The 27,383-nt window shown below is 36.4% G+C and overlaps 1 long non-coding RNA gene across 2 annotated transcripts in view; it reads left to right on the forward strand.

The window, feature by feature from the left end:
- LOC145684046 (uncharacterized) overlaps positions 1-27,383 on the forward strand; it is a 186,727-nt gene that overhangs the window by 49,328 nt on the left and 110,016 nt on the right. The window contains exon 2 of one of the 2 annotated variants that reach the window (XR_014131234.1): positions 25,242-25,523. The exons of the other annotated variant lie outside the window; for it this stretch is intronic. This is a non-coding gene — a long non-coding RNA (uncharacterized LOC145684046). Of the gene's footprint in view, positions 1-25,241; positions 25,524-27,383 lie in introns of those variants that run through there. 2 annotated transcript variants of the gene reach the window in all.

Here is a 27,383-nt window from a genome sequence, read left to right on the forward strand (position 1 = left end):
TTCTTTCTTCTATTGTTTTTACCTCCAGTTAAATTATGCCAAAATTACATGTGTTTTCTTTAAGAAACAACTATTATCTTTCACAAAAGTCTTCTTTTGTAGAACTAAGATGAGAGACTGGGGAATTCCAGTGGTGTGCGAAAAGGACTAATTACATTCCTTATAAAGGTAATGGACCTCGCACTGAGGTGAATGCAGAAGAAAACAAAAAGGGAGGAAATTGTAAGATTTTTGTGACAAAATCATTATGTAGATCAGTTTGTACCCTTCAGACATTCAGTGTTTGATACCCAATGGTTAGAATTCAGTAATTTTGAAAATGGCATGATTTAATATTTGGAATTTCCAATACTAATTTGCAAAAACTTTTTCTTACTGTACATTTTTTTTTCAATACTCCAAGACGAAAATGAAAAGGTGCTCCAGTAATAGACTAACAGAGTTAGTTTTTTGTAACAAAATTTACGAGTCTTGTATAATACAGCATATTCACAAAGTCTCCTTACAACATTGCACAATTATTATGGACACCCACAGACGCCAACTACATGGTTGGTCAGCAATCATTAAATTGTTGCGTTAGATTTAATTTCGAAATTGAAATTTCATGCTGTAAAAAAAGGGGGAGAGACGGAGAAAAGAAATAAGTGCATGTGACCGCGAGTGCATGTGAGCGCATGTGAATAATGGTTAATCAATATCTATTTTTAGCCTCTTTAGGTGTACACAATATGGCACGTTGAGGAGCGATTTATAAACCTATAACATTACATATTATTATTATTATTATTATTATTATTATTATTATTATTATTATTATTATTATTATTATTATTATTATTATTATTATTATTATTACTTAGGGATAAATTTTACAGGTTCGCTTGATTAAATTTTGATTATTCCTCATAACAAAAAAAATGTTGCTTTCCCTTTCTGTGATTCTCAAGATTTTGCGATAGACCTTGTGGTTGTCTTTCAGTGCAATGTTTCGACACATATAGCAAGAGAAAAGAAAATTCTGATAAATTTATATGAATTGAAAGAGAGCGGAGAGAATTGTGTTCCTTAGAATTACGTTGATACTCTCATATATACTCTCAAGGGACTGCAGTAGCTTAGTGGTAAACCGTTCACCTCTGGGGCATGGAGTTCTTAGTTCTTTCCCAGCTCGCACCAAGTGAACTTTGTGGTGGGCAAATACCGTGTACATGGGTTTTCTTGGGGTTCTTCCGTTTCCTCCTACTTTCTTCATTCCACCATTTTCTTCGTTTCTCATCATCACCGCCTTCTTTAGCCTAGCTGGCATAACTGTGGCATGTAAAACTTAAAGATTTCACTTCATTTCAATGTAACATAAAAAGATATTTTCTTCATATTTTATATCGTAACAAACGAATTTTTAAGAGTTTGGCTGTGAATCAACCAGGATATTTGTGCCAGGATGCTCAAAGATCAACAAACAGACTTCAAAGAATTGTTAATCTAAAGGTTAAAGAATACGACGCAAAATAGTTAAGTACACTGTCTTTGCCAGGCGTTCAACTGGAAAAAGAAGTGCAAAAAACTTCCGTAAGGTTACTGAGTCCGCAAGGTTTGTGCTGTACGAACACTGAAAAGCCTTGCTTTTATCTATTCACTGGTTTTGCTCATGTCATGTACGCGTTCTTGCTTAGTCTAGTCTGAATGAAATAGTAAATACATTACATTTCATTTTGAGAATGGCATAATCAAAGAATTAAGATATAATAACTTACTTTGTAGTTATTGTTTCAAACAACTGATTGCCTTTTTTACACTGCATATTATGTAACTTGGTTTTTTGCTTGAATGTTCAATAAATTTTCAAGAACATGATACTATGGAGTAGCATAGCTAGCATTATTTTTTCAGGGGATAGCTACATTCTGAGGAGAATTCGTATTTAACGTGCTATGAGGTAAAAAAAAGTAAAGTAAATAATATATATGTATATATAAAATATCAAGCCGATGTGTTTCAATTAATACATCGTTGATTTACTGCAGCATTACAAAGGTTTTGGCCTTGACTGAGAAGGTCGTAAATACACACACACACACACACACACACACACACACACATATATCTATATATATATATATATATATATATATATATATATATATATATATATATATATATATATATATATATATATATATATATAGGCGCGGATCCAAGGGTGGGCTATAGGGCTATAGCCCCCTTTGAGGCTCAGGTATACACTGAATTAAATGGGCTTCAATCCTGCTTTACACTGGATAAAACTGCAAACTATGGTTTAGCTCCTCCCTTGATCATATCCTGGTTCCGCCACTATATATATATATATAATCAGTAAACTAATGTCATGCATGTTAAACGTCAAAAATATAATTAAGTCAAATATAAGTTAATAAAATATAATATAATATAATGAGTACTTATAATGAGTATAATAATATAATATAATATAATATAATATAATATAATATAAAATATAATTAAGTCAAATATATATATAATCAAAAATAAGTTAAAATGTACAACATGCTAGAAATTGTAAGACTAACACAGCTGAAATTACGGTTTGTGAAGGCTCAAGAGTGTCTCTGTACTACTTCTCTTTCTGTCAGTCCAAACCCATTAAATATTTCCAACATAAGATATTAGAACTTTTATTTTAGGATTCAGCTGAGTTTTCGTATGTGTGAGAACATTGAAACCATATGTGCAAATCAAAATACAAATGTATCTTTTCACAAAAATAAACTGACCATAGAAAAATATTACGCTTATAAATTAAATACGGTACTTTATTGTGGTAAACAATGAGCATAGCAAAATGAAATACATTATCATCTTCAGTGGCTATATTTACCTGAAATAGTTTTGCTAATAGGAATTTCATTAGAAATAGCTTTGAATGTTAGAAAGCACAAAGACTTTTAGTTAGTAGCAACGCGACCACTATCAATATGGCGCGACGCGGGCCAAGATTTTGAGTAGAGGCATGCCCCCCAGGCTCCCTATATCTTTGCCACTGATACTGTGGTTTATAGTATTAAACTTTGACAATGCTGAATTATTTCAATTTGTTCAAAATACAATATTGACTTTGAAAATTGTTTATAGACAGTTAAACATCAGACTAATATTTTCAACATTTTCTTGACAAGCAATAACAGAATAGCGTATTCAATACCGTTTTAGTAATGTCAACTCAAGAAAAATTGAATGGAAGCGTAATAGACATAATGGAGTTCATACATAGAGAGTATTTCTACCTTGCTTGCATGTTCTGCCATCTTGGTATGTGAACGATCAAATTGTTATATGGTACACCAATAACATTGAGAGTAGCGCAGGCCCCTTATTATGCCTAAAAAATAAGTTTCTTCTGTCATTGTTAATATGCTTTAGATTTATTCTGTTAGCGAATTGCCACTTTGCTAGGTATGCTTGCACGAGGTTTGTTTTGTAACTCACAAGCAAATGCAGGGACCCGAAGGACAGTCTGGGAGAGAAGGAGGGAGAGTAGCAGATTTAGAGTGTCAAAGTTTGTCAAGAAATCAAGGTATGGAGGCCACAATTTGAAATCACAGAGCCTAAAATATCTTTGATAAATGCATAACTTACCTTGTCTATTATTTTTACATTACTAGAGTTTTGACAGTTTTATTTTTTGTAGACATAGCTCTATAATTCTGAATTAATAGATTTTACCTAAACAATTCCGTTTCTATACTGCCCTATTCTTAATCTATACGAGAGCTCCAATGTGCTTCAGTAACTAAGGATGTCCAGATCCGGATATTTTTGGATCCGGATATCCGGATCTACTTGGATCCGGATTTCCCATATCCGGATATCCAGACACTGGATCCGGATCCTAGATTTCGGATCCTGGATCCGGATCCTAGATTTCGGATCCTGGATCCGGATCCTAGATTTCGGATCCTGGATCCGGATCCGAAAAACCGGATCTTGAATCCGGATCCGGAAAACGGATCTTGGATCCGGATCCGAAATTTCGGATCTTGGATCCAGATCCGAAAAACCGGATCTTGAATCCGGAACCGAAATTTTGGATCTTGGATCCGAATCCGAAAAACCGGATCTTGGATCCGAATCCGAAATTTCGGATTTTGGATCCGGATCCGAAAACCTGGATCTTGGATCCGGATCCGAAACTCCGTGTCAGAAAATTCGGGTGGTCCGAATCAGCAAAGTTTTCGTAATTATTGACAAAGTGATTTTCAATCTTATGCTTAAAATAGGATTTTAAGACACTTGTGGTATGTGATCGTATGACAGCCTTACGTTCTCTTCTTTCTGTTGATATTTGGTTTTAGTGCCTTAATATGTCACAATTACACCAAATTTGATTGACTAAAACTGTCGAATTTGGTGAGAGCAATCTCACTGTCAGATTCGATTCTAGTGGAAATACGCGATCGAGAATGTAGTAAATCTTTTTTAAAGAGGACGTCCTGATAGAAATTTGTCCTTTGTTTTCTGTAACACTAGTCAAATGCTGGGATGAAACAGTCTCAAGCCCAAGCTTCTTCATTAGGCTCACTGCTTACTTTTCTAAATCTTCTTTAAGAATCCTATGTTTGGCTACCGGGTATTGTAACTAGGCTGAACTCATAAGTCTGCCTCATTCAGACTATTAAAGCTCCCTCGTGGTTATATGGTTAACTTACGTGCCTTGCCGCAGGGGACCCGGATTCGGTTCCCATGTCTTTCGAATCCCATGTTAAGCTGTAGGTCCACTATCTCACGTAGTGTCGATGCTGAAAGGGATGCTAATCCACAATTTAATCAACCAACAATCTCTCAAGCTATGCAGATTTGAACTTGCGCTGGCAGTTTTTTTTTGTATGTAAAAGTTAATTGAATCTAACTATCTATATATGTATTAAAATGCTAGGTTTATATGTTTGTGGTCAAGAAAAGTTTATATATTTGTATCCAATCCTTTCGACAATGAGATCTTAAAAATCGCAAGTGCCGTTTTCGCTGGTCGATTCCAAATTTTGTGTAGAGTGTCCAGTTCTAATTGAATATTTAAAAAAGAAACCTTGGGTGCTATTTCTTAATTACATTTTTAAGGATACGGTACACTGGAAGTGTTGAAATTTTAAAAGGCATCATATCCTATGAGTTATGTATTCCAACACCACATATTTGTATAAAGGGGTTGTATATATCTCAGGCGTTGATTTCATGGCCAAATGATAATTGAGTTGATTTTAGTTTGGCGTCCCTTTCAGCAGCGAGGCTATATAAGACGTGGACCTACTGATTAACGTGGAATCCGAACCACATGAGCTCCCACCGGGAATCGAACCCGGGTCTGGGCAAATGATAAAAACAAAGGATAACCATTTCTCCAGTCTAAGATGAATCGTTATTGTTTGGAGTGTTTTGCCCAATGAACATCATATATTACTGACATTATAATTAATTGTGTATATAATATATTTGCTTGTTACACACTGCATGCAGAAGAAAGAAAACACTGCCCATACATGAATTAGAAACTGCAATCGGAAGTAGGCTCAATCTTCCAAACGGTGCGAGATATTGAAAAAAATATATTTGTAAAAATCTCCCCTTTACGGTACCCTTGCCGATTTTTATCAATACGCCTTTCAGCTGTGTCTGTAAAGGGACATGCACAGATGTTGTGAGTAATGACAACGAGATTCATGCTCATATGTGAATGATGCACTGTGTAGAGAGTGCAGGTTCAGTTAGTGTTAATTAAGATTCCATACTCATCGTTGTCCAACAGTATGAACAACTTGCAACACCACCTGAATGGCCCTCGTAATTATTATGTGATTTTTGATCTGATGGTAAATGTAGTTATTAAGTGGCGGTCATCGTATCGTTTTCTACTTACATCTGCTTCTGGCCTCCCTCTGAAAGTGGTACAGGATATCGTTTTCTCATGATCACTTTGCTTCAGTGTAGTCGGTTCTACAATATGTGCAACATGTGCATTTGCACGGGACGGCAAAATCTGTCAAAACTATATTATTTAAAATAAGTATTTCTTGTTGGAAACATACTTTATGATTATGGTATTAGATTTACTAAGCTGACCTTCTATTTGGATACTACATTCATAAATCATGTCTAGGTTGCATTAGTTTTAGGCTACATGGACAGTTCTAAAGCAAATAGTCAAACAAATCCCAGCGTGAATTGCTTGATTGTTGTCAACTTCAAGAACTCAATTCTCGAACAGTAGCGAACATCCGTTCCATTTAATTAGTTATCACAGGTTTGATATGAAAACTAGTCTTGTCTTTGTCACAAACAAGTCCCTTATCATTCAAAGTAGAAACAAGTTTAAAAAAAATAACAGATGTAGAAGGCAGGGGCGGATCCAGGACCGACTTCTGGGAGGGGGGGCGGTGGGTGGTCATACTGCTACTTTTAAGGGCTCCAAACTTTGAGATGGGTTTTATTTATATATATAAAATAAGAAAGTTTCCTCTTCTGAGGGGGGAGGTGATTGCCCCGATCGCCCTCCCTGGATCCGCCCCTGGTAGAAAGAAAATCAATAAATAAAGATAGAAGAGCTAGTTGCACTGGAATTGCAAACTGATATATTGAGATTAAAGATGGATATTGAATTCTTTAAAAAAAGATTACCATCTTTACCTCTGCAGACGTGTTTGCTTTATCTTTCACTAACATAATATTAATATTTAAAGAAAAACAGACACAAGATATTATATTTGTAGTGTTTACACCCTTCTGAGTGCGAGTCTACTTTCCCTTCCCGTCATTGTTTATGATGGGGTTGCATTCTTAAAATTGTGGCTTCTTTTTTGGAGAAAGGGGGCGGCGCCATATGATACCATTGCACGGGGCGGCAAATTGCCTAGGGCTGGCACTGAGTCTAACACTGAATAGATATCTTCTAATAAAAGTAGAAGTCAATGTAGGCTGTCTTTCGGCGAAGTGTATGATTAATCATTGTGTTCTCTTAACACACAATAACAAACCGAGACTAAAAGAAAAACAGTAAGAAAGTTGTATTGAAAGAGATATTGATATTATTCAGCGTCTGTGCATCTGCAGGAGGGCGAACTTGTTTCTTTCCTACCTGTTGTTACGTGATGGGAGAGTTTTCCTTGACCTAGAAGAGCTGGCTTTTGGATACTTCCGCACCTAGAATTGAGGCGGTGCGCACCTGTTGGCTTCGTTATCACTTCCGCCAACTAAATAACTCTGCGCTTTGAATATAATAAACGTTGGTTGTTGAATAGCAATCAGTATAGAACATCATACATAGAGCGCGTTTTCCATCTCAGCTAGTTTTATTAATTGACTTAGAAAATATTAAAATAGCTAGTAAAAATGGATTTGTACTCTGAGTATTATATTTTAATTATTTTCTCAAAAGGAAGGTTAGTAGGCAATGTGAATGCATTTTCTCCCTATTCTGTGCCTCACTAGTCGTACAAAGTATCTGAAATGAAATGAAATCTTCCAGTTTAACGTCCCACACTTATGTCTATTAGGGGTAAGGAAGATGGATGATTTAGGCAAGTGAATAATGATGGAAAATTTGGTGGAATGAGAATGTAAGAGAAAACGGGAGTAATTACCCCGAGAAAACCCACGAGCACAATGTTATCCACCGCAAACTTACTTGGCCGGATATCGAGCCATACCCAGGGTAGGGAAGTTAGGGGACGCACAGGCTTAATGGAAGACTGCGAGGGATCCCTGGTCCCTTCCGTTGAAGTAGTCAGCAACATTTATGGCTTGAGAAGTCTTGAACTCTCTTAAAAGTCTTCCCCGCGCTTACAGACTTGATCCGAGGAAAGAACCGGAAGTCACATAGTGCAAGGTCGGGAATGAAGGGTGGATGTTCAATAACCTGGGTATTTTCATCATTCAGTTTCTGCATAATAGTGTCAAATGAATACATTTCATTCACATAAACTGCATTTCAATTCTTCATGTTTTTTCCATTTCGCGAAATGAAATTGAAATAAATTTTCTAAGTTTTTCTCCAAGATTACGCCCTTTAGGGTAAAGAGGACGGGTCACTTATTAAAGTGAATGAATATGTAAGAATTCATGGGATGATAATGTGGGAGAAAATTATAGAACCCCGACAGACACGATGTTGTCAAACCAGAAACTTACGAACCCTGGGATCGAACCAGGGAATTTTTGGCACCAAAAGTGAGCACTTTACCACTGAGCCAACATGCCAAGGCGTTACGAATTAACGGATCATAATATAGTCTCTGTGGGTTTCTCAGTTTCCTCCCACATTCTCACTCTACTAATTATATCATTCACTTTTCATTAATCATCCGTCTGTTTTAATGTACAGAGATTTTCAAGGAATTTAACACTAGATATTTTATTTCAGGATAGAGGAGCAGTATAAAGTTTGCAGGAATGTACTGGATCTATTTAAACTATTGTTCATCTTTATTTATTAAGATAAAGGAAGTTAGAGGAGAGCATAATTCTTCCTTGTTCCCTGAATGTGGCCATGTTTTGTAGTTTGTGCTATGTGGCTATCACGCCTGGACTTTAACATGACGTTGATCAAACTACTATGTATATTTTATCACCAATACACCAAAAGCTGTTACTTCCTATTTATTTATGAATATTTTCAGTCTGTTCTTTAAAGTTGCACAGTGAAATGTCTTCTGGGCATACTATGTTGCACTTCTGCGGAAAGTTTTTCTTTAATTCGTCTGTATCTTGTTATTATTCTGATTGATTTATAGTATCGTTCAATCATGTAACGTGTCAAACTATGTAATCTCGAAATGACTCACAAAATAACCAATCATTGCTTCCCTCTTTGTTAGACACTATACTATCTGAATAGATACGTTACCCGTATAAACACTAGATGTTGAATTATAATATCCAATTCAACCTCACAGAACAAACATGGTATTAGAAAGAGGTAGATATCTACTATCACTTCCAGTGTCAATATTGATTATCAAAAAGCAAACTCAGTAATACGAGGGGGGATCAAAAACTAAGGTTACAAGGTCGATATCTCTGAAGTTTCTTCTGTTATAGAGGAATGAGAAGTGTGTAGTAATTTTAACACTTGGAGTTGGCAACTGTGCAGAGTTTCAGCCAGCCGCCACCTACGGCGCTACTTGAAGGTAAACACAAATAGCGACTCGTTTGGAAAACTGATCTCGCGAAGAAGTTATTCAATTTCTCTGAGCGAAACATGTAACCGCGGCTAGAATTAACCGGTAGCTGGCTGAGGTTTACAGAGAGACTGTAATATATTGTCAGTGTATCGCTGTCGAAAGTTTGCGGGCCGGTAGAGAAAACATCACCGACGAGTAGTGCAATGGCCGATCCTGCATGGCATCAACAGATTTGAACACAGCTCGCGTGAAGGAGCTGCTTCGGGACTAAAGGATCACGTTACGTCATCTGATGGCAGAATTGGGAATGTCGTTTGGAAGCACGTAGCAGGTCTCCGCTTCGCTTCAGACGAGGAGGTAAAACACTTCGTAACAACGTGGCTGAAGACGCAAAGACAGGACTTTTATAAAAGGGAATCTTCAAACTCATCCCACAATAATGCGACAGGTGCCTCAACCGATATGGAGACTGTGTCGAAAAATAACCTAATGTATGTACTATCTGTTGGCTGTATTGATTGTATGAAATAATATATACATGTTTCACTGCAGGCTTTGTAACCTTACTTTCTGATCACTCCTCGTACTTAGCGAATAGTCCACCATCGAATTTCTGTCCCTCTATAATAATACGAAATCTTTTCATAAGATCTGATATCATCGCGACATATAGAAGCCCAGCTGAGTATTAAAAAAACACAAATCAATGTTGCAGGTAGAAGCTTTTGATCGTGGGTGAGACTGTGGACTTGTATATACTAGGAACACCTTGAAATCACACCTTCGTTTTGCTTTATGTACAATAATAACTGTGAGTTATTCATGCAATCTACTTTCATGGTTTACTTAAAGAATGAATTAATCTTACGTACTATGCTATAATCTTTCATAACACAGTAAAGTTACCCAGTGTTCGAAATGAAATGAAATGAAATCTTTGAATTTTACGTCTCATGATTATGCCGGTTAGGCTAAAGGAGACGGTGATGATGAGTAATGAAATGAAATTGTGGAATGAAGAAAGTGGGTAGAAACGGGAGAACCCCGAGGAAACCCACGCACACGGTGTTTATCCACCACAAAGTCCACTTGGCGGGATCGAACCCGAGACCCCAAGCACCAGAAATGAAAGTTCTACCACTGAGCCTGCCCAGTGTTCGAATTAAAGAGGGAATGGCAGGGAAATCCCCCTTCTCCTAAAAGGTGATCCCCTTATTGTATCACAGAAATAACAAAACATCTTTGCCTGGGATAAAAATTTCCCTATTGTATATATACAAACATTATACAAGCATCCCCCTCTCATCTGGAAGTTTAATTCGAACACTAATGTTACCAGGAAAATGAGTACATTCTTGTTATATGTTTCTGGGGGCAGCTTCCGAGGAAAGTGACATCGATAAGAAAAAATAAAATCTTTCATTTAGAAGTTCAAGGAAATAAACTTACCTGATGCTCTACAAAAACTACAATAGGATATAAGGTAAGTTTCCTTCCCTTCGCTTGTAGCGATAACATTCTAATTTTTGCCGGTGTGACTTTCCTCCAGTGCCACCACTAATCTGGTTCTGAATCTGGATACAAAATTCAAATTATGAAGATGAATGTGGATCCGAGATTAGGACCAGTTTTCAGCAGTAAATCAGTTTTCTGCAACTGAATATTGATTTTCTTCATTTGTTCATTTTTTTTTTTTTTTAATTTTACATTTTCGGTACTTTCTTCCATTACTACACAAAAATGTTACAAATTCCAACACTGATCATGATCTCAAAAATATCTACATAGAACACTCTAATATTTGTTTGAAGTCTCATGTCTTTATTGTTCTTGGTTCAAAAGATATGCAGAATCAAACTTTGGGTTGCGCAACTTTATGGACACACTGTAGTTGTTTGTTCTTTTATGTATTACTATTATTATTATTCTTCTATCATGTAATGGAATGTTACTAGCATTTAGGTGTAATAATTTTAGTGTGTGGTAAAATTATTCTTATTCTTAAAGAGTGTTTGTTCTACGGCCACTGACGTTTCCTGCCTAATAACTTAAATTATTGTAGTGTGAATTATCAGAGAGAGGTGGTAATAACTCCCATGATACATTCGAGCAAAACAAAACATAAACAATACATATTCTTCATCTGTAAGTCAGATGGAAAAAAATGTTATACTGTATTAGCATTTGCAAAAGTAAAACTGTTTAAAATAATGTGAGGACTGGAATCGCTTTCCATACTAAAACATGAGTTTTATGATAAATGTAAAAATAAAATACAGTGAAATCTGTCAATTTTGGCGACCATTAGTTTCAATTGAAAAGTATTTAACTTACAGAAAATAAATGTATTTTCAAGTAAAATTTATTATGCATCGTAATATAAGTGTTTCTAACGTAGTGATTAATTATTATCTATGTATTAGTTCATATTTTGTAAATAATATACAGTAAACATTATTTCTGCAACATTAAAAAAATGTATATATGTACGAGGGAGGATCCGAAACTAAGGTTACAAGCATTTAGGGATTGTAATGAGGGAAGTGCGGTAATTTTAATACATGGAGTTGGCAACTGTGAAGACTTTCAGTCACCCGCTACCCATGGCCTTAGTTGTAGGCAAACACAAATGGCAACTCGTTTGGAAAACTGGTCTTGCGAAGAAATCCACTCAGTTATGCGATTTCTGTGGGCGAAACACGAAACCGCGGCTGGAATTCACCAGAAGCTGGTAGAGGTTTACGGAGAAACTGTAATGTCTTGTCAGCTTATGGCAGAATGGTGTCGAAAGTTTGCGACTGATAGAGAAGGCGTCACCCGCATACAGCCCAGAAGACCACCAAGCTGTTGAAGTAGTTTTGCTGGGACATTATCGAGACGACCCTCTTTACAGGCTGAACCTCGCTCCAAGCGACTTTGACCTGTTTCTGCACTTGAAGGTGCACCTAGAGGCCGTCACTTCGCTACAGATGAGAAGGTGAAACACTTCATGACAATGTGACTGAACACGCAAGGGCAGGATTTTTACCAGGAGGGAATCTTCAAAGTCATCCCACGATGCGACTGATATAGAGACTATGTCGAAAAATAACCTAATTCATGTGCTATCTGTTGGCTGTATTGGTTTATGAAATAATATATACATGTTTCACTGCAGGCTTTGTAACCTTATTTTCCGATCACCCCTCGTGTATCATGATAAGTATCCATTCGCAGAAAACACTTAGGCACATTCTTTGTTTTTCTCCCCTTTCACTGATGACGATAGATGCAGAAAGGGTCGTCAGCTCCACGAAATACCAAAAACATCAATTTTATGTGGTACCTCGCAGCTTAAATGGAGAATTAGATAAATGTCTTATCTGTTTGGATACTTTTGTATTTATTGTTTTTTTTTTTTTTTTTTTTAAGATGAATGGCGGAAACTTCATAACGAGGAACTACATAATTTATACGGTTTACCCAACATTGTTAGGGTCGTCAAGTTTAGGAGGCTTCGGTGGGCAGGTCATGTACCTAGAATGGAAGAAAGTAGAAACGCTTTCAAAGTCTTGACTGGAAGACCAATCGGAAAACGACCATTAGGAAGACCTAGGCGCAGATGGGAGGACAATATTAAGATGGATCTCGCAGAGATTGGAATACAAAGTAGAAACTGGATGCAGTTAGCTAAGGATAGAAGTCAGTGGAGAGCTTTTGTGAACGCGGCATTAAACCTCCGGGTTCCATAGGCCATAGAGTTAGTTAGTTAGTTAGTTAACATGATACGTCTAATGGTATGAGATATAATTATTAAAGTCTGATCTATGATTATATGTCTACACTAGAAGTTAAGCAGGAGGCTAGAAATATGTATAACATCTAATTTTCGACAGGCCAATTTCTTTCTTTCTCTTTTTCTTTTCCTGTTTCTTTTTTCTTTTTTTTAAATATTAGACTTACACGAAAAGAAAATGCTAACAAATACCGTGACTCTATAACTTACCAACCTGTTTAAATTCAGCAATTAAATTGTAAGAAACAAAATAAAAGTAAAACAATACATCATCCTTTTGAATAATTTACCCAGAATCTGTTTGTTCCTTTTCGGCACAAGACCGACCAACGTGCATAAATTTAGCATACCCTCGGAACAGGGCCAGATTTAGGGGAGGGTGCAAAGGTGCACGTTTCCCCCCCCCTCCCCTTCGTTGTAAATATACGCTACCTAAAATGAGAAGGTAGCAGTGAAAATACCAACACTTTCCGAAAATTTCTGCTGTCATGTTTCCGTTTGGTATTAAAACAAAGGGAAGTTTTGCAAAATCGATAGTTTAAGTCAATTTTCTAAAAGTTGAAAGAAAAGGATTCACCGAGAACAGACACTTAGCATTTCCTCATTCTCACCACAGATGCCTAAAGGCATTTAAAAAAAAATCAATTGAATTCAAATTCACTGGTAGTTATTGGTGCACCCCTCCCTCAGAAAATCCTGGATCCAACCCTGCCTCGGAATGATGTCGACATGTTCGTGAAAAGGTTACTACAATTTGGAGCTGTTTTCTAAACTCATTAGTTTCTTGTGATTTGATTTGATCTGGATTAAGTCATGAAATAAACTACAAAAATGTGTCTTAACAATGTGTAAGTTAACTATGTAAGTGTCTTGATCAGATAACTCATACATTACTTGATAATAATCATATAAATACATACATAAAGGAGATACGAAAATATAGTTACCGGTAAGAATTTTCTTTTGTATACATAGATCTTCTTTACAAACTCACAATTTAATTTCATACTACCTACTTTTATATTCAACACAAATATTATTTGAAAGCAGAAGAATAAGCCGACACCAATACATCAGTTGATCCCATAGTCCTTGATCTAGTACTTTTAAAGGTTTCAGATAAAAAATGTTCATTGAATAAACTCGATTTTTCATTATACAGTACTTCTGTATTGTCCTAACTAACTAATTAAATTAACTCCATGGCCTATGGTACCCGGAGGTTCAATGTTGGGTTTACAAAAGCTCTCCGTTGCCTTCTATCCTTAGCCAACTAGATCCAATTTCTACTTTGTATTCCTATTGCTGCGAGATCCATCTTAATATTGTCCTCTCATTTGCTCCTAGGTCTTTTCAATGGTCTTTTCCGATTGGACTTTCAGTTAAAATTTTGAAAACGTTCATATCTTCCTTCATTGTGGCTACATGACCTACGTACCTACCTGAGCTTCCTAGATTTGATGACCCTAACAATGTTTGGTAAACGGTATAAATTATGTCGTTTCTTGTTATGAAGTTTCCGTCAGTCCCCGTTCCCGTTCCTCTTGGATCCTCAGGAAGTTGTTCTCAAATACTTTCAGCCACGTTATTCTCTCAAAGTAAATGAACATATTACAATAAGTTTTGTCGTCTTTCTTGTGAATTGGAACAATGATTCATTCTTTCCATTATTGTGACAATTCCTCCTTGTTCCAGAAAAGGAGAATGAATTTGTGTATCTTATTCCACACAAGCAGTATTTTTATTCCATACACAGTATTCTCATATATTGTCCTACATAATATATCCCCAGCGACATCTGGAAAATTTCGTTCTTGCACGCAAACAGAATTAAATGCCAATATTGACCCTTAGCACTCCCTGCAGGTCAAAGTGTATTTCTTTATTTTCTGCTTTCCCACGGTAGTATATTCCATGTTGGATTAAGCAGTCCACTTCACCACATAGTGCATAGATGTCCTTTAGAGATACAACGGATGTCAATTCCGGAACATTGAGACCAGTGTTAAAAAAAAAAGGAAAAGACATACTCCTGGCCGTCAGCTTTCCGGACCTATTGCTAACATGAAGTACAGTGGTTCCGGGTTCGATTCCGGATTAGGACACTCGGTCGGAAAGGTGTAAGAGCTTTTTCAGGCCAGTCATTCTAAGTGAGGTTTTTCTTGGGTTTTCCTGATTTATACCAAACAAATGCAGTGATGGTACCAAACATGGTTCCCAGGCCGCTTCCTTCCTTCCCCATTCCTGTCTTTCTCTCCAATTTCCTGAGCAGTGTGATCGCCGAGAGAAGTAACCCCTCATATATGTGAGGGGCTAACATGGCCTTAGATGCCGAAATCTCAGAAATCTAATTCCTAATCCTAATCCTAACATGAAGTAAATTGCAATTACATGTCCTCTTATGTATGACATTTCCTTTAGCAAATAGCGTTATAGTACAGCTCCTTTACATTTTGATATTGTCTCCTCCCTCCCCGTGGACATTTTTTTTCCTGGAAAGCCTGATCAAGATGTTCACGGGTCATCTAATTTATCCCAGTAAATATGCTGTAAAAACCCTGTGGAAATCTTGATGTCCACTTATGTTCCGAAAACGGGAATTCCTGTGGGACGTTTATATAGGTTCTTTGTAAGGGAATGACAAGATGGTTTCTGGACATCTAAACGTTGTCTTGTGCCAGGCACATCCAAGTGAAATCCTATGGATAATTTTAGTATCCTTAAAGTTTCTATTGCGAGCCTGAATATACTGGGACAAGTATATGGGACCTGTGGGACGTCCAGACATGTGCTACGTTGATAGAAATGATTCAGACGAGAAGACATAAGACTCTTCGCTAAAATCACCCTTGCTCTTTAAAATTTTAATGAATAACTTAAAATTGAATTGAATATCTCTTTATTTCAGCGGGCGAGATTCAGCCGGAGGCTGCTCTGCCACCTAACCCTTGTCATCATTACAAAGAAAAAAAAAAAGAAAAAACAAAGATACAAATAAGATACAAGATACAAATAACAACATAACATGATACATTCAATAACATTAAGGATAAACAAAACACTCAGTAAATGTAAATGAAAAAGAAAGCTATACTCATACTGCTAGTCCAATTTCATACTGTAGTAAACCTTTCATGTGTGCCAATGCTTTGTCTCTGATCTCTAAATAATAATGTTTGAAGTGATGGTTTAAATGAATTGTACGGTTTGTCAGTGATTGACTTTGGTAGGGCAAAGACATTGAAGAATATAAAATATTTAGAAAATAAGTCCAGTAGTATCTACAAAGTGCTTTTAAATAAACCATTGTCTTCACAAAACTTTTCTTATAGACCAGAAATTTTAAGTACGGAGTTTATGGTGACATAATTGTTGGTCACCCAAATTTATACATTATGCAAAAGGTTTTGAAAACAATTACACATCCACACACACAAAAATAAAAAATAAAAAAGTTCTGTGCAGTGGATCATAGCGTATGAATTCAATGTATTTTGTTACACAGAATTCAAATTTCGAAACCCCAGGACGATTGACCATGACAAGTTTGTTTTATGGGTGAAAAACTTCAGCGATTTTGGATAGGGAGGATACACGTTTTTCGCCCATAAAACAAAATTGACATGGTCAATCGTCCTGGGCTTTCGAAATTTGGATTCTGTGTAACAAAATAAATCGAATTCATACCTTGAAGTTCACTGCACAGAACTTTTGTGTGTGTGTGTGTGTGTGTGTCTGGCTGTAGTATTAGTTCATGTAAAAACAATTTACAGATATTGCCTTGGTTCCTCTTTCTACAGTAAATTCTTGGTTCTCTTTATTGTCTTTAAGTCATTTACTAGAATTTGAAAATTAACAGTGAGATTAGCGAGGAGTTTTAATAACTTTACATTCAAGATAAATTGTCTCAAATAAATTCCTTTGATTTCTCATCTTTTTTTGTTTTTTCTTCTTTCTTTTAGCTTACACATAAACATAAAAGCAGCTATTATTTCTTACACCAGCATTTTGTTATATAACAAACACACAAACAACAAAAATAAATAACGATTGTGGTAGGAATCAAAGCACGTTCTTTCGTAAGACAATATGAAGGTCTCGATCAAATGCACAGAATACTAACCAAACGTTTGGCCTTACACAAAAAACTATACTTATAATCATTGCAGTTCACGAATAATCAAGAACTATACTTTTTTTATATATATACACATATATATATCCCCTCAGTCTATGCTGTAAGGAATTTGTAGGTGAATCGAAGGCCTTCGACAAGTCTGATTGTTACTACATTATTTATTTTCTTTCTTTCTTTCCTTTGTAGACTTTCCTTGGACTTTTTTTTTTCGTATACACAAAATGTAACATGACGTAATCTCTTGCATTGAAGTATATGTTTCAAAACCTGAAACATATGTACGTCACAAAGGAACTTTTTTCTTTCTTCGTACTTTTCAACTTGTTTAGTAATATTAAATGTTTCGTTGATTGTTTGTTAGATGTGTAGTTACTGGAAACTAATAGATCTCTATCCTTGCAGTAAAAACGGTAAGTCTAACAATGGGTGGGCTTGGTAACTTCCAACGTTGGTCTTACTTCGTAAGTGAACAGTTTACCGATCATTTGCCAATAAATAAAATTGAGAATGAGAATACGAGATCGAAAATATTGGATACATCACAGTTTATTGGCCAACATATACTTTAATTTATGTTGGACCAACAACCAATTCCCATCCATATATCGATCATTAGCTGAAGTATGGCTTACAAGTGTGTTGATAGAATATTCATTTGTGTATCTCCCGAAGTTAAAAGTAGATGGTTATAGGTGTTGTAAGGTGTATAAGTTATGCAAGTATCACCCAACAAGTATCAGGCACTCTTATCTTTTTGACATTATACGAATAGAGTCACAGTGCCTTATATCGACGGAATACAAATTTCCGTACGCAAGTAAGTACCTTTGTAATTAAATTATATTTACTCATTTGTTCTCCCTAGTCCAAATTCTCCACCTATTCCATTACTCCAGAGTCTTTAAAATCTAGCTTTTCATCCTACTCTTCTGAACTGACCCTCTTCCATTTGTTCAGAAGTCTCACTTACATAAATGGGCTAGAACCTGTCTTGGACAAAACACTTAAAAATATATACATAGTTTTATTGTAACGTCCACTTAAGTGACAGCAAAATTTTGCTAATAACTTAACAAGTTCGTGTCGGAAAAATAGGTTATGACTTAATTACAGAAGCAGATTGAACTATGCTCCTTATTTAATTATAACTTTTCTTTCTAGTTAAGTGGATAGCACTTGTACCTTGGTGCAAGAAATCTCGGGTTTGATTTTCCGTTAGGCTTTCCAGAAAATATATTGTCGGGGGGGGGGGAAGTACCAAAATATGATGGGGTTGCACTAGAGTACATACTAAAGTACGTGCCCTGCACAGGAGTGACATTAAATCACAATTTAACTAGCTCCTGGAGGGAGGGATTTGGCCAACTCTGCGAGGAAGTGAGCCTGAAAGAAACACTATTTCCGGGAGAGAGAATTGAATGCACTATAGTAGTTCAGATCAGGCCCGTATCCAAAGGGGGCTTAGTCCCCCTAAATTTTCACGGAAGGTTTGTAAATGAACTATAAATATGGTGATGAACTATAATATAGTTGGATCGGGCCCCCCTAACTTCTACCGGGCCTCTCGTACATTTTTGGTTGGTTACCGGCCTGGTTCAGATCTCACTTTAAACTGTAGGTCTCATCCTACATGGTCTGGCTATTAACAAAGGATATAAATACAAATTAATCCTACTAAAATATAATGTAGGATCATAGGCTTTGTATAGGTTATGTATGCTATGGATATAGAAGAAAACACAGTTAAACCTGTTATGTTTGCCACTTCTAAGTTTGCAGCGGGTTTCATTTCGCACTTATCTGTGAAACGATAAACCATGTACCCACATGCATGTATAAGCCGCACATTTAAGTTTAAGCTGCAAGTAAGATTCAACTACATTCAAATGACATGCTGCACCTGTTGCTGTTTCCTTCAGCAGCAAGTTAAAATGAGGATTGTAGCTAATTCTTTTGCTTGATGTCCTTCTTTAAAAGGACCAGCAATATTATAATTAATCAAATTAAGACTTAATCACGAATTTAGGTTATGTCTCATTAACTAACCATAATGTGTTCTATAATCTTGGTTTGTGTCATAGGGAAAACTCAATGATGTACTTTAATACATATTTCACTTTAATATGTAATGTACTTATTGTATTGCATCATTTTTTAGGTTTTACAAAAAGATACAGGGTGTTCGAGACAAAACACCCCAATTTGAAATGTCTGTAATACAACATGTATTCGATGCATAAAGAAGATTCATACAGCAATGGATGCACAAAGTTTTGTTTGTGCAATCATACTATTGCTACATGGACCCCATGAGTGGCATGGTGGATGTCTAATCGATACTCAGTTTTCTTTCAAGTACCGTAAACTGGGTATACTTTGGCCCATTTAAAAAAAAATAAAAATAAAAATTCCCATTCTAATACCTCCTAAGATTAAGGAGGTAATTTAATGACATTTCTCCTTGTTGAAAAGCAATCCTTTGGCTTTCTTTTGAAAGCAGTAAACACTCAGTATGACCAAGAATGATGATTATAGCTCCAATTATTTGATGCCATGCAAGACTTTATGATTGGGATAACTTTAGCTCATTTGTCAAAATGACTAATTAATACACGAAGGTACTATTGCAGCACTGTATTTAAGAAGCAGAAGAGAAGAACAGGGTATTATAAACACATTGGTGAAATTATCAATGCTTTTACTTAATTTCAATCGAACGAGAAATATCGTCTCATGAAAATATTTGTATTCTACTTGGGTGAATACAAAACATCTATAAAATAACGCTACAAATTTGTGAATAGTTAACTTAAAATACCTATATTACAAACATAGGGGTCAAAGCACTTTGTTCAATTTAGAGGCAAACAAAAATATCGCTCAATGAAAATCTCTCTAAGTGGATGAATACTTAACAAAGATACTCCAAAACTAAGAGCACCACATTCTTCATTGCGGTAGAGTACTTTACCGGTACCATACTGCTCAGTTATAGAAAGAAAATTTTTGCAAGTTAGCCATTCTATATTATCCTCTTTTAGAAGCTAGTGGGGGGTTAATCTTCCTTATTACATCGCACCATTTGTACACCATTTCATCTTCAATATTAGGCCATTACCAACACAGAAAATATGGGCCAATGTTATCCCAAAAATTGGACCAATATTACCCCACGCAATTAAACGCTTAATAGTTTGTCCGTAATTGAACAAACATTTAAGGCGTTAGCTTAACAATATTGGCTAATGAACATGTTTTTATATTCTACTTACTTATGCATTCAGGATATGTCGCTTTAATGCAATGAACAAAAGTTGTGGAACTTGAAATATGATAAATGTTTACTTGTTATCAATTGCTAGTACTTTGCTTCCCATGTTCTGGAAACAAATCACTAGCGCCATCCATGAGTTCTCAATGTTGTAATACTTCGATCCACAACTTTTCTTACTGATAGAAACCATAATAACCATGTAGAAAGAAATCAAATCTTTCTCTTCCTTTGGACCAAAGTTGCCTTTAAAGGGCCAAAGTATACCCAGTTTACGATACCCTTTAGTATCTATGGCGTAACTGTCTCAGTTGCAACTCTAACGCTCTCACGAAGCTGTTCCAGAGTTGTCAGTTTGCTAGAGTACAACCTGCCCTTTAATATACCCCCACAAGAAGAACCTAGTGGAGTAATGTCAGGCGACTGGGTTGGCCATGGGATTGAGACAGTTACGCCACAATGATAAAGGGTACCTAGAAAGAAATCGAGTATCGATTAGACATCCTCCGTGACACTCATGATGCTTATGTAGAAATAGCGTGATTGCACAAACAAAACTTCAGTACTTTGTGTATCTTTTGCTGTATAAATCATCTTTATATATCGAACACGCGTAGTGTTATAGACATTTCAAATTGGAGCGTTTCGTCTGGGACACCCTATATGTTCTTATCTACTCTCTCGAAGACTACGTGTGAGTAGGGCTGTTCCGATAATCGAGTAATCGATAACAATTCGATAAAATTTCAAAACCGTTTCATCGATAAAGAATTTTAATTTTATCGAATTATCGAACTTTCGAGACTCCCGAAATGTTTGAGACTCTCGAAATGATCGAGACTCCCGAAATGATCGAGACTCCCGAAATGTTCGAGACTCTCGAAGTGTTCGGGACTCTCGAGGTGTTTGAGGCACTCGAAATGTAAGAAACATTAGACAACTTCGAGACACTCGAACTGTTCGAGAGTCTCGAATTGTTTGAAAGCAGCTAATACAGAAATAAATCAATATGATCGCATTTGTCGAATCGCTTGAATATTTTGAAAAGTTCGGGATTATCGGAGTGTTCAGAAGAAACAATGCATTCGAGGTTATCATAGTTGTATATAATATGTATTACATACCGGTATATGCAGGGTGTTCATATTAAAACTTCTCTCCTCAGCAATGAAGTGAATTGAAAGTTTTTCCCCACAGATCTGTACAAGATTTAAGCAGTCTGTCAGAAGAGAGAAAGAAGAAGAGAAAACATGCATCACCCGAATTGAATTGGAACCCAATGCACCATTAGTCTACTAATAGTCACTTTGCCGATTGCGCCAATAACGGGGCAGGCAGAAAAATAATTCTACGTATGATTTCGACAAATACAACTTTGCAATAACTTATCAGATGAAAAAAGTTGTTTGACTAGTTTCGCTGCAAGAAGGAATCACTGCAAATGTGAAGGAACTGTCCATCACTACTTTTGATAATACCCGAAACTTCGATAATACTCGAAATGTCATAATACCCGAAACTTCGATAATACTTGAAATGTCGATAATACCCGAAACTTCGATAATACTCGAACTTTCGATAATACCCGAAACTTCGATAATATTCGAAATGTCGATAATACCCGAAACTTCGATAATACTCGAAATTTCGATAATACCCGAAACTTCGATAATTTCAAATACTCGAACGGTTTCGAGTAACCGATGACAACTCGATAAATCTTGACTCCCGAAGTTCGATAGGTCCTCAGCCTTATCGAACACCCCTGCGTATGAGGACTTACACATCTATATCATTTTGTTCAGCCCAACTATATCTATCGATCAATATACAGTATGTCTCATCTTCGTACATTTCTTTTTTACTTCGTTAAACGCTAACGCTATTCTAGATTTTTTCCTTCTAAATTAGGTACTTGTGGAACTTCTCAAGATAGCCGTATTTAGACAGGTTTCACTGTATACAAAAAATAAAATTATACTTAGCCGTATGAATTTTATTCTTATTTAATATTACCTTTTAAAAGAAGGAAACATTGTTCCTTGATGAAAAGAAGAGACCATTGACACGGAAATATTCTAAAATGATTCCAAACTCCATACTAACAGAGGAAAAAAAAGAAAGAAAAAGAAAAGAAAAAGAAAGATACTATGCTGTTGTTTTGTTTACGAAATTTTTGCTTTGGTGGTCTTTCTTTTCTTTTTCTTCTTTTACATATGCTGTTTTATGTTTTGACTTGGTCAAAAGTTGTCGACTCATCGTTATGTGTCAACTTATTTTGTTTACGTACCATAATGCACTTTTCTTTACCTTCTCTTGTAAAAAAAAAAAAAAAAAAAAAAAAAAAAAAAAAAAAACAGGTACAAGAGTACACATCCGTAACATACCAACCAACAGAAGAGTTCAAGTAATCAATAATTGTTAATACTCATCTTTCTTTTTTTCCTTCAAAATCAAATGACACTCAAAACTCTCTCTCTCTCAAAAATAAATAAATAAATAAATAAAATAAAATAAAATAAAATAAAATAAATAAAATAAAAATAAAAATAAAATAACTTCAAGAGCAAAGTCATTCTGAGTGGCTTGAAAAACATTTCAGCATAGACGATCTCCGAATTTTGGAAGAAAATCTTTACACCAAATGTCATAAAGATTGAGAAATTTAATTTTGCAATGAACATATGATATGTTTTTTATGATTCGTATGAAGTATTGTACTGTATAGGACACAAATTTGGACATTACCCAAAAATGATGACAAATGATAGAAACTGTAGAAATATGGGTATGGAGAAAAATGGAGAGAAATAGTAGAGTAGAACGGAAAACGAATGAGATGGTGTTAGAAATGGTGGGAGAGAAAAGAACAGTTTTAGATATTATTAAGAAGAGGAGGAGAAACTGGTTGGAACATTGGCTAAGAAGGAACTGCACCATGAGGGACAAGTGTTGTCAACGACACCAGCGGCTCGGCTCACGGCTCAGTCACCACCGAAACGAGCCGAGCCAACAGCTCACCAAACCGAACCGACTCCCAACAGCTCACCAAACCGAACCGGCTCGAGCCCTCGACTCATTTGGGCCTAACCGAGCCGAACCGATGGCTCACCCCAACCAGAGCTGAGCCGAACCGAGCCGATGGCTCACATGAGCCGAGCCGGTGACTCATCGCAACCGAGCCGGCTCGAGCCGGTGACTCATGTGAACCGAGCCGGTTGGGCGCAACATCGTCCTGATTAACAACAAAGAAAAAATATAAGTTCGCTTAGAAATATTTTTCAGTTATTGATAAATAGATGGAAGTAATAAAACAAAACAAGTCTAGAAAAATAAAAAGAATACCTTAAAAAAACTACATAGATGCTGTTATACGACCTTAACAATAATAGTTGCAGATGTACTCGAACTTTTACATATTTATACTATTATTTCATTAGTTCTTGAATGATATTTACAACAGAGATCAAACTAGTGCCCACTGATTTAAGAGATTAATTAACAAATCAATTACTACAAACTCAAATTTAAAACATCCAACTTCGAAAATTGGACTTTTGTTTTAATATTTCGTATCACGTAGTTAGCAACTTTAATCTATTGTTGTCAACAGCTCGAGCGACTCGGCTCACGGCTCAGTCACCACCGAACCTAGCCGAGCCAAAAGCTCACCTAACAGCCAGTTCGAGCCCTCGGCTCAGTTGGGCGGAACCGAACCGAGCCGATGGCTCACCTGAGCCAAGCCGAACCGAGCCGATGGCTCATTGCAACCGAGCCGGCTCGAGCCGAGCTGAGTCGGTTGACATCACTATGAGGGGCTTACTAGAGAGTATGGTGGCAGGAAAGAGAGGGAGAGGGCGAAAGAGGCTACCAATGATGGACGACACCAAAACAAATCAAGCGTACATAAAGATGAACAGGTTAGTGGAAGGCTGTGGCGCATAGAAGCTTTTCAGCTGCAACAAGTGATCTGCCAATAATAGCAGAATACTTATTATGATGATATTTAACCAATGATGATTAATAAATTATATTATTTTACCAGAGGTGACACCACAAGAGAGATATGATGCAAAGAGCTTCATTGAAATTTCAGAGAATCGAGAAGCTGTAGGTTGATAAAATTTAATCCGGGTGGTTCCCAGCAGTGATGCAATGGGTCACGAAGTTCGTGACTCGTTACTGGGAAGACACGGAAAGTAATCAGATCTGGTCCTGGAAAGGGCCGGTCATCCGAACATATCCGGTGAGACTCGGAGACGACGCATACGCATATAAACTATGTATGAAGTTGCTAATTTAATTCTAAGGAACATTATTTTCTCCTCTCCCATTCACTGTCTTCTTACTAAATACTTTTCTTTCTTTACACTGAAAGATAACTACAAGATCTATCAGAGTATAAGCACGTGAGAATGACAGAAAAGAAAAATTACATGAAATAACAGACAAATTCTGACCAAAGCGTATATTAACTAATAAATAATAGCTATTATTTATTAGTTAATATATGCTTTGGTCAGAATTTGTCTGTTATTTTATACAAGAAGTTCCAAAGCTAGAATGAGTGGCATTCAAAAATTACATGTTTTTCTTATGAGAGAGATCCTCAAAATTGAACGAGTTTGTAAAACTTGTCATGTAGAATGTGCATATAAGAGAGATGCCGCTGAGGCCGAACAGTGTTCTCCTCTTTTAAATGTCATTGTATTACTCTTGGTTTAAAGCCATAGTATTGTTTTTTCAGTATGGGAAGGCGAATAATCACGACATATTTAAAATATTCAAGATACCTTGATTAATAAATGTAGTACCATGAATCGAATGTATGAATATTTGAGCTCAAGTAGTGGTCATCATTAAATTCGCAATAAAATTATGCAGTTATGTTGCAGAGCTGATATTTCGACTGGTTTGAGGTTTCATCGGGTCTTTCCGGTGGGTCAGCTCGTGTCCGAGAAGCAAGACCCTGGTCCGGGTGACCCAGAGAAATGTCATGATCCAAGTTACCCAGATGACTCACTGGCGACCGTGACATCACTGGTAACCCAGGGAAGGTGGGAGTACTGGAGATTGAAATTGCTTAGTACTCAATGCTGTACTTTAGTTTGTATCTCTAGCATATTCATGTTAATGTTTCGAATAAAGACTCTACTCCATAAAGAATTTGTCATACTCTGTCAAAACAAACAAACAAAAAAAAAAAAAAAAGGTTCCCCAGTTATTGTCCAGGCACTCTACATAACGTATCAATAAATAAATATTTTTTTGAAAAAGAAATCTCAATAAGCTTGAGGAAATATGTTTTTCTATGCTGTCGTTTTTTAAATACAATTAACTTGTTTGTTACATGTGCTGCAAATGATAATTATATTCATACATTCCTTAAACAGCATAACAACAAGTTTTTCTTTTTGAATGAAAAAATAAATATCTAATGACATAAGACAAGTAGGCTTGCCAATTCCAACGGAATTGTTTTGCCTGGAGTTTAATGAACATTGAATATTATTGCTGTAACAAAAAGACTTATAAAAGAACAATTTGTCTTGTAGAACGTTAAGTTAAAAAGCAAGCAACAGTGATTAATAAATAAGCATCGAGGGAAAATATAATGAAGGGTTATAATAAGGTAATGCAGTGTAAACAAAAAGTAATAAAATTCTTTGGTGCAAAATTATCAACTTATTGTGATGTTTTTGATTTCTATGAAAACAAAATCATAAAATCAATTTTAAAGTTTATTATGTATAGATTGTATACTAAGAGTTTGAAGCATGTCTATAGCATGTTTGAGGAAAAAAAGGGAAATATCAGAATTTATTCCATATCATGGAGATTAGTACAAGAGATATTGAAAGTGCAATAAAGAAACTGAAACCGAATAAGGCAATTGGGTCTGATAATATACTATCTTACATTGTGAAGAGTTGTAATAATATTTTGAAACATCTGTTATATACCTTATTTAACCTCTCACTAAGGACAAATGTTTTTCCTGTAGTATGGAGAGAGTCAATAGTATGTCTGGTCCCGAAATCCGGCAACAAAAATAGTATAGAAAACTGTCGTCAAGTAGCAACATTACCAACAAATGCAAAGGTATTTGAAAGTGTCATTTATGATCAGGTCATGTTAAACCATCAATTTCAACATATCAACATGGCTTTCTACAAAAGAGATCCACGGTGATTAACTTGACTATCATTTCAGATTTCGTAAGTTCCTCCTGTAATAATAATGGATAGGTAGATGTTATATACTCAGATCTTAATAAAGCATTTGATACTGCGGATCACTATATATATATATATATATATATATATATATATATATATATATATACAGATGGTGATCGGAAAAATGGAAACACCTGTAGTTGGCAACACGTCAGATATATGGGTTGGCAGTGGTGTCGAGGCGCTCGCAGCGCCGGACCGCTGGTGGTGGTGTGTTAGGTCGGTCTCCATACTACGTCAGGCGCAGTGGAACAGCAGTGTCCAGTGGATGCAGCAGATGGAGGTAGTGTAAAATGGGAGACCTCTCAGATTTTCAAAGAGGGCAAATTGTTGGTGCGCGGTTATGTGGAGTGAGTGTGACGGCAGTGGCTACTGTGTTAGGTGTGTCGCGTGGGACAGTGTCGAAGGTGATGACGGCCTACACAACACACGGGAAAACCACATTGGGGAAGCGGAACAGTGGGCGGAATAAAATCATGAGTGACAGGTCAAGCCGGGTATTAAAGCGCATTGTCACGCAGAACCGTCGTGCCACTGCGGAGCAAGTGACGGAGGAAATCAATCACCACCTCCCCCACCCTGTTTTGACAATCACAGTCCGCCGCGAATTACATGACATGAACTTACGGGGTCGTGTTGCATGGGCAAAACCGCCCATCAGGGACCATAACGCTTTCGCACACCGCAAATGGTGCCGTGACCATGCAACTTGGACCGTTGAAGACTGGAAACGTGTGATATGGTCGGATGAGTCATCCTTCACCCTATTCCCAACCACGGGCCATGT

The sequence above is a fragment of the Thermobia domestica genome, chromosome 4 (assembly GCF_964235325.1).
Source record: "Thermobia domestica chromosome 4, izTheDome1.hap1.1, whole genome shotgun sequence".
Lineage (NCBI taxonomy): Eukaryota > Metazoa > Arthropoda > Insecta > Zygentoma > Lepismatidae > Thermobia > Thermobia domestica.